The sequence below is a fragment of the Salmo trutta genome, chromosome 17 (assembly GCF_901001165.1).
Source record: "Salmo trutta chromosome 17, fSalTru1.1, whole genome shotgun sequence".
Lineage (NCBI taxonomy): Eukaryota > Metazoa > Chordata > Actinopteri > Salmoniformes > Salmonidae > Salmo > Salmo trutta.
Window position 1 is genome coordinate 902636 of NC_042973.1, and position 9524 is coordinate 912159.

Genomic DNA, 9524 nt, shown 5'->3' on the forward strand with positions numbered 1-9524 from the left:
GGGGCGGAGTGGAGTGGAGTGGAGCGGAGTCCGGTGGAGTGGAGTGGAGTGGGGCGGAGTGGAGTGGAGTGGAGCGGAGTGGGGCGGAGTGGAGTGGAGTGGGGCGGAGTGGAGTGGAGTGGGGCGGAGTCCGGTGGAGTGGAGTGGAGCGGAGTCCGGTGGAGTGGAGTGGAGCGGAGTCCGGTGGAGTGGAGTGGAGCGGAGTCCGGTGGAGTGGAGTGGAGTGGAGTGGGGCGGAGTGGAGTGGAGTGGGGCGGAGTCTGGTGGAGTGGAGTGGAGTGGGGCGGAGTCCGGTGGAGTGGAGTGGAGTGGAGTCCGGTGGAGTGGAGTGGAGTTCGGTGGAGTGGAGTTCGGTGGAGTCCGGTGGAGTGGAGTGGGGCGGAGTGGAGTGGAGTGGAGTGGGGCGGAGTGGAGTGGAGTGGGGCGGAGTGGAGTTCAGTTCAGTGGGGCGGAGTGGGGTGGGGTGGAGTTTAAAGCAACGTATTCTAAAGGTAGCGCTGCATTTTGAACCCCTCCCTGTTTTCAACTGGTCGTTCCAGAATTAAACCGTTTCCGTTTCATTGCATATTGCATTCTGTTTTTTCGTAATGAACGCAGGCCAGCTGTGTGGTGCTAGGGCAAAAAACTAAAATATTCACCCTTTGGAGTCCCCAGGAATATCTGCTAATGTTGATCAACCTGTCCTCTCTACCATCACCATGTTGATTAACCTGTCTTCTCTCCTACCTGCCATCATTATGTTGATTAACCTGTCCTCTCTCCTACCATCACTATGTTGATTAACCTGTCCTCTCTCCTACCTGCCATCACTATGTTGATTAACCTGTCTTCTCTCCTACCTGCCATCACTATGTTGATTAACCTGTCTTCTCTCCTACCCGCCATCACTATGTTGATTAACCTGTCTTCTCTCCTACCTGCCATCACTATGTTGATTAACCTGTCTTCTCTCCTACCTGCCATCACTATGTTGATTAACCTGTCCTCTCTCCTACCATCATTATGTTGATTAACCTGTCCCCTCTGCTACCTGCCATCACTATGTTGATTAACCTGTCCTCTCTGCTACCTACCATCATTATGTTGATTAACCTGTCCTCTCTCCTACCATCATTATGTTGATTAACCTGTCCTCTCTCCTACCTACCATCATTATGTTGATTAACCTGTCCTCTCTCCTACCTGCCATCATTATGTTGATTAACCTGTCCTCTCTCCTACCTGCCATCATTATGTTGATTAACCTGTCCTCTCTACCATCATTATGTTGATTAACCTGTCCTCTCTCCTGCCATCATTATGTTGATTAACCTGTCCTCCCTACCATCATTATGTTTATTAACCTGTCCTCTCTCCTGCCATCATTATGTTGATTAACCTGTCCTCCCTACCATCATTATGTTGATTAACCTGTCCTCTCTCCTACCTACCATCACTATGTTGATTAACCTGTCCTCTCTCCTACCTGCCATCATTATGTTGATTAACCTGTCCTCTCTCCTACCTGCCATCACTATGTTGATTAACCTGTCCTCTCTCCTACCATCATTATGTTGATTAACCTGTCCTCTCTCCTACCTAACATCATTATGTTGATTAACCTGTCCTCTCTCCTACCATCATTATGTTGATTAACCTGTCCTCTCTCCTACCTACCATCACCATGTTGATTAACCTGTCCTCTCTCCTACCTACCATCACTATGTTGATTAACCTGTCCTCTCTCCTACCTACCATCACCATGTTGATTAACCTGTCCTCTCTCCTACCATCATTATGTTGATTAACCTGTCCTCTCTCCTACCTACCATCATTATGTTGATTAACCTGTCCTCTCTCCTACCTTCATTATGTTGATTAACCTGTCCTCGCTGCTACCTACAATCATTATGTTGATTAACCTGTCCTCTCTCCTGCCATCACTATGTTGATTAACCTGTCCTCTCTCCTACCATCACTATGTTGATTAACCTGTCCTCTCTCCTACCATCACCATGTTGATTAACCTGTCCTCTCTGCTACCTGCCATCTTTATGTTGATTAACCTGTCCTCTCTCCTACCTGCCATCACTATGTTGATTAACCTGTCCTCTTTCCTACCTACCATCAATATGTTGAATAACCTGTCCTCTCTCCTACCATCATCATTATGTTGATTAACCTGTCCTCTCTCCTACCTACCATCATTATGTTGATTAACCTGTCCCCTCTGCTACCTGCCATCATTATGTTGATTAACCTGTCCTCTCTCCTACCTGCCATCATTATGTTGATTAACCTGTCCTCTCTCATACCATCACCATGTTGATTAACCTGTCCTCTCTCCTACCTGCCATCATTATGTTGATTAACCTGTCCTCTCTGCTACCATCATTATGTTGATTAACCTGTCCTCTCTTCTACCATCATTATGTTGATTAACCTGTCCTCTCGCCTACCTGCCATCACTATGTTGATTAACCTGTCCTCTCTCCTACCTGCCATCACTATGTTGATTAACCTGTCCTCTCTACTATCACCATGTTGATCAACCTGTCCTCTCTCCTACCTACCATCACCATGTTGATTAACCTGTCCTCTCTGCTACCTACCATCATTTTGTTGATTAACCTGTCCTCTCTACCATCACTATGTTGATTAGCCTGTCCTCTCTGCTACCTGCCATCATTATGATGATTAACCTGTCCTCTCTCCTACCTGCCATCACTATGTTGATTAACCTGTCCTCTCTCCTACCTACCATCACTATGTTGATTAACCTGTCCTCTCTCCTACCTGCCATCATTATGATGATTAACCTGTCCTCTCTCCTACCTGCCATCATTATGATGATTAACCTGTCCTCTCTCCTACCATCATTATGTTGATTAACCTGTCCTCTCTGCTACCTACCATCATTATGTTGATTAACCTGTTCTCTCTGCTACCATCATTATGTTAATTAACCTGTCCTCTCTCCTGCCATCATTATGTTGATTAACCTGTCCTCTCTCCTACCTACCATCCTTATGTTGATTAACCTGTCCTCTCTCCTACCATCATTATGTTGATTAACCTGTCCTCTCTGCTACCATCACTATGTTGATTAACCTGTCCTCTCTCCTACCTACCATCATTATGTTGATTAACCTGTCCTCTCTCCTACCTACCATCATTATGTTGATTAACCTGTCCTCTTTCCTACCATCACCATGTTGATTAACCTGTCCTCTCTCCTACCTACCATCACTATGTTGATTAACCTGTCCTCTCTACTGCCATCATTATGTTGATTAACCTGTCCTCCCTACCATCATTATGTTTATTAACCTGTCCTCTCTCCTGCCATCATTATGTTGATTAACCTGTCCTCCCTACCATCATTATGTTGATTAACCTGTCCTCTCTCCTACCTACCATCACCATGTTGATTAACCTGTCCTCTCTCCTACCTACCATCACTATGTTGATTAACCTGTCCTCTCTCCTACCTACCATCACCATGTTGATTAACCTGTCCTCTCTCCTACCATCATTATGTTGATTAACCTGTCCTCTCTCCTACCTACCATCACTATGTTGATTAACCTGTCCTCTCTCCTACCTGCCATCATTATGTTGATTAACCTGTCCTCTCTCCTACCTGCCATCACTATGTTGATTAACCTGTCCTCTCTCCTACCTACCATCACTATGTTGATTAACCTGTCCTCTCTCCTACCTACCATCACCATGTTGATTAACCTGTCCTCTCTCCTACCATCATTATGTTGATTAACCTGTCCTCTCTCCTACCTACCATCATTATGTTGATTAACCTGTCCTCTCTCCTACCTTCATTATGTTGATTAACCTGTCCTCGCTGCTACCTACAATCATTATGTTGATTAACCTGTCCTCTCTCCTGCCATCACTATGTTGATTAACCTGTCCTCTCTCCTACCATCACTATGTTGATTAACCTGTCCTCTCTCCTACCATCACCATGTTGATTAACCTGTCCTCTCTGCTACCTGCCATCTTTATGTTGATTAACCTGTCCTCTCTCCTACCTGCCATCACTATGTTGATTAACCTGTCCTCTTTCCTACCATCACCATGTTGATTAACCTGTCCTCTCTCCTACCTACCATCATTATGTTGAATAACCTGTCCTCTCTCCTACCATCATCATTATGTTGATTAACCTGTCCTCTCTCCTACCTACCATCATTATGTTGATTAACCTGTCCCCTCTGCTACCTGCCATCATTATGTTGATTAACCTGTCCTCTCTCCTACCTGCCATCATTATGTTGATTAACCTGTCCTCTCTCATACCATCACCATGTTGATTAACCTGTCCTCTCTCCTACCTGCCATCATTATGTTGATTAACCTGTCCTCTCTGCTACCATCATTATGTTGATTAACCTGTCCTCTCTTCTACCATCATTATGTTGATTAACCTGTCCTCTCGCCTACCTGCCATCACTATGTTGATTAACCTGTCCTCTCTCCTACCTGCCATCACTATGTTGATTAACCTGTCCTCTCTACTATCACCATGTTGATCAACCTGTCCTCTCTCCTACCTACCATCACCATGTTGATTAACCTGTCCTCTCTGCTACCTACCATCATTTTGTTGATTAACCTGTCCTCTCTACCATCACTATGTTGATTAGCCTGTCCTCTCTGCTACCTGCCATCATTATGATGATTAACCTGTCCTCTCTCCTACCTGCCATCACTATGTTGATTAACCTGTCCTCTCTCCTACCTGCCATCACTATGTTGATTAACCTGTCCTCTCTCCTACCTACCATCACTATGTTGATTAACCTGTCCTCTCTCCTACCTGCCATCATTATGATGATTAACCTGTCCTCTCTCCTACCTGCCATCATTATGATGATTAACCTGTCCTCTCTCCTACCATCATTATGTTGATTAACCTGTCCTCTCTGCTACCTACCATCATTATGTTGATTAACCTGTCCTCTCTGCTACCATCATTATGTTGATTAACCTGTCCTCTCTGCTACCTGCCATCACTATGTTGATTAACCTGTCCTCTCTCCTACCTACCATCACCATGTTGATTAACCTGTCCTCTCTCCTACCATCATTATGTTGATTAACCTGTCCTCTCTGCTACCATCACTATGTTGATTAACCTGTCCTCTCTCCTACCTACCATCATTATGTTGATTAACCTGTCCTCTCTCCTACCTACCATCATTATGTTGATTAACCTGTCCTCTCTGCTACCTACCATCATTATGTTGATTAACCTGTCCTCTCTGCTACCATCATTATGTTGAATAACCTGTCCTCTCTCCTGCCATCATTATGTTGATTAACCTGTCCTCTCTGCTACCATCACTATGTTGATTAACCTGTCCTCTCTCCTACCTACCATCATTATGTTGATTAACCTGTCCTCTCTCCTACCTACCATCATTATGTTGATTAACCTGTCCTCTTTCCTACCATCACCATGTTGATTAACCTGTCCTCTCTCCTACCTACCATCACTATGTTGATTAACCTGTCCTCTCTCCTACCTACCATCATTATGTTGATTAACCTGTCCTCTCTCCTACCTACCATCATTATGTTGATTAACCTGTCCTCTCTCCTACCTACCATCATTATGATGATTAACCTGTCCTCTCTACCATCATTTTGTTGATTAACCTGTCCTCTCTCCTACCATCATTATGTTGATTAACCTGTCCTCTCTCCTACCATCATTTTGTTGATTAACCTGTCCTCTCTCCTACCATCATTATGTTGATTAACCTGTCCTCTCTCCTACCATCATTATGATGATTAACCTGTCCTCTCTGCTACCTACCATCATTATGTTGATTAACCTGTCCTCTCTCCTACCTGCCATCATTATGATGATTAACCTGTCCTCTCTGCTACCTGCCATCATTATGATGATTAACCTGTCCTCTCTGCTACCTGCCATCATTATGTTGAATAACCTGTCCTCTCTCCTGCCATCATTATGTTGATTAACCTGTCCTCTCTCCTACCATCACTATGTTGATTAACCTGTCCTCCCTCCTACCATCATTATGATGATTAACCTGTCCTCTCTACTACCATCATTATGTTGATTAACCTGTCCTCTCTCCTACCATCATTATGATGATTAACCTGTCCTCTCTGCTACCATCATTATGTTGATTAACCTGTCCTCTCTACCATCATTATGTTGATTAACCTGTCCTCTCTCCTGCCATCATTATGTTGATTAACCTGTCCTCTCTCCTACCATCATTAAGTTGATTAACCTGTCCCCTCTGCTACCTGCCATCACTATGTTGATAAACCTGTCCTCTCTCCTACCTGCCATCACTATGTTGATTAACCTGTCCCCTCTTCTACCTGCCATCATTATGTTGATTAACCTGTCCTCTCTACCATCATTATGTTGATTAACCTGTCCTCTCTACCATCATTATGTTGATTAACCTGTCCTCTCTCCTACCATCATTATGTTGATTAACCTGTCCTCTCTGCTACCATCATTATGTTGATTAACCTGTCCTCTCTCCTACCATCATTATGTTGATTAACCTGTCCTCTCTACCATCATTATGTTGATTAACCTGTCCTCTCTCCTGCCATCATTATGTTGATTAACCTGTCCTCTCTCCTACCATCATTATGTTGATTAACCTGTCCTCTCTTCTACCCACCATCATTATGTTGATGAACCTGTCCTCTCTCCTACCATCATTATGTTGATTAACCTGTCCTCTCTCCTACCTACCATCATTATGTTGATTAACCTGTCCTCTCTCCTACCTACCATCACTATGTTGATTAACCTGTCCTCTCCTCTACCATCATTATGTTGATTAACCTGTCCTCTCTCCTACCTACCATCACCATGTTGATTAACCTGTCCTCTCTGCTACCATCATTATGTTGAATAACCTGTCCTCGCTCCTACCTACCATCATTATGTTGATTAACCTGTCCTCTCGACCATCATTATGTTGATTAACCTGTCCTCTCTCCTACCATCATTATGTTGATTAACCTGTCCTCTCTCCTACCATCATTATGTTGATTAACCTGTCCTCTCTCCTACCTGCCATCATTATGATGATTAACCTGTCCTCTCCTACCTGCCATCATTATGATGATTAACCTGTCCTCTCTACCATCATTATGTTGATTAACCTGTCCTCTCTGCTACCATCATTATGTTGATTAACCTGTCCTCTCTGCTACCATCATTATGTTGATTAACCTGTCCTCTCTCCTACCTACCATCATTATGTTGATTAACCTGTCCTCTCTGCTACCATCATTATGTTGATTGACCTGTCCTCTCTGCTACCATCATTATGTTGATTAACCTGTCCTCTCTCCTACCATCATTATGTTGATTAACCTGTCCTCTCTCCTACCTGCCATCATTATGATGATTAACCTGTCCTCTCTACCATAATTATGTTGATTAACCTGTCCTCTCTGCTACCTACCATCACTATGTTGATTAACCTGTCCTCTCTACCATCACTATGTTGATTAACCTGTCCTTCTCCACTACCTACTAGTATAAAAAATATAACAAAATAATCCTTGTGTAGTAAGTTGTGATTGAGGTGTAGTTGTGATTGAGGTGTGTATCAGTGGTGTAGTTGTGGTGTATATCAGTGGTGTAGTTGTGATTGTGGTGTATATCAGTGGTGTAGTTGTGATTGTGGTGTAGTTGTGATTGAGGTGTATATCAGTGGTGTAGTTGTGATTGTGGTGTAGTTGTGATTGTGGTGTATATCAGTGGTGTAGTTGTGATTGAGGTGTATATCAGTGGTGTAGTTGTGATTGTGGTGTATATCAGTGGTGTAGTTGTGATTGTGGTGTATATCAGTGGTGTAGTTGTGATTGTGGTGTATATCAGTGGTGTAGTTGTGATTGAGGTGTATATCAGTGGTGTAGTTGTGATTGAGGTGTATATCAGTGGTGTAGTTGTGATTGAGGTGTATATCAGTGGTGTAGTTGTGATTGTGGTGTAGTTGTGATTGTGGTGTATATCAGTGGTGTAGTTGTGATTGTGGTGTATATCAGTAGTGTAGTTGTGATTGTGGTGTATATCAGTGGTGTAGTTGTGATTGTGGTGTATATCAGTGGTGTAGTTGTGATTGTGGTGTTGTTGTGATTGTGGTGTATATCAGTGGTGTAGTTGTGATTGAGGTGTATATCAGTGGTGTAGTTGTGATTGAGGTGTATATCAGGGGTGTAGTTGTGATTGTGGTGTAGTTGTGATTGTGGTGTATATCAGTGGTGTAGTTCTGATTGTGGTGTATATCAGTAGTGTAGTTGTGATTGTGGTGTTGTTGTGATTGTGGTGTATATCAGTGGTGTAGTTGTGATTGTGGTGTATATCAGTGGTGTAGTTGTGATTGAGGTGTATATCAGTGGTGTAGTTGTGATTGAGGTGTATATCAGTGGTGTAGTTGTGATTGTGGTGTATATCAGTGGTGTAGTTGTGACTGTGGTGTAGTTGTGATTGTGGTGTATATCAGTGGTGTAGTTGTGATTGTGGTGTTGTTGTGATTGTGGTGTATATCAGTGGAGTAGTTGTGATTGAGGTGTATATCAGTGGTGTAGTTGTGATTGAGGTGTATATCAGTGGTGTAGTTGTGATTGTGGTGTAGTTGTGATTGTGGTGTATATCAGTGGTGTAGTTGTGATTGTGGTGTATATCAGTAGTGTAGTTGTGATTGTGGTGTTGTTGTGATTGTGGTGTATATCAGTGGTGTAGTTGTGATTGTGGTGTATATCAGTGGTGTAGTTGTGATTGTGGTGTATATCAGTGGTGTAGTTGTGATTGTGGTGTTGTTGTGATTGTGGTGTATATCAGTGGTGTAGTTGTGATTGTGGTGTATATCAGTGGTGTAGTTGTGATTGTGGTGTATATCAGTGGTGTAGTTGTGATTGTGGTGTATATCAGTAGTGTAGTTGTGATTGTGGTGTTGTTGTGATTGTGGTGTATATCAGTGGTGTAGTTGTGATTGTGGTGTATATCAGTGGTGTAGTTGTGATTGAGGTGTATATCAGTGGTGTAGTTGTGATTGTGGTGTAGTTGTGATTGAGGTGTATATCAGTGGTGTAGTTGTGATTGTGGTGTAGTTGTGATTGAGGTGTATATCAGTGGTGTAGTTGTGATTGTGGTGTATATCAGTGGTGTAGTTGTGATTGTGGTGTAGTTGTGATTGAGGTGTATATCAGTGGTGTAGTTGTGGTGTATATCAGTGGTGTAGTTGTGGTTGTGGTGTGTATCAGTGGTGTAGTTGTGATTGTGGTGTGTATCAGTGGTGTAGTTGTGATTGTGGTGTAGTTGTGATTGTGGTGTATATCAGTGGTGTAGTTGTGATTGAGGTGTATATCAGTGGTGTAGTTGTGATTGTGGTGTAGTTGTGATTGTGGTGTATATCAGTGGTGTAGTTGTGATTGAGGTGTATATCAGTGGTGTAGTTGTGATTGTGGTGTAGTTGTGATTGAGGTGTATATCAGTGGTGTAGTTGTGATTG

At 43.1% G+C, this 9524-nt stretch overlaps 1 long non-coding RNA gene across 1 annotated transcript; it reads right to left on the minus strand.

Annotated features, from left to right (window-relative positions):
• Positions 1 to 6185: 6185 nt before the first annotated feature.
• LOC115151283 (uncharacterized) lies at positions 6186 to 7169 on the minus strand. The gene is made up of 2 exons (XR_003867253.1): positions 7136 to 7169; positions 6186 to 6269 (listed from the first exon to the last, which is right to left on the minus strand). It is a non-coding gene; the product is annotated as an uncharacterized LOC115151283 (long non-coding RNA).
• Positions 7170 to 9524: the final 2355 nt, after the last annotated feature.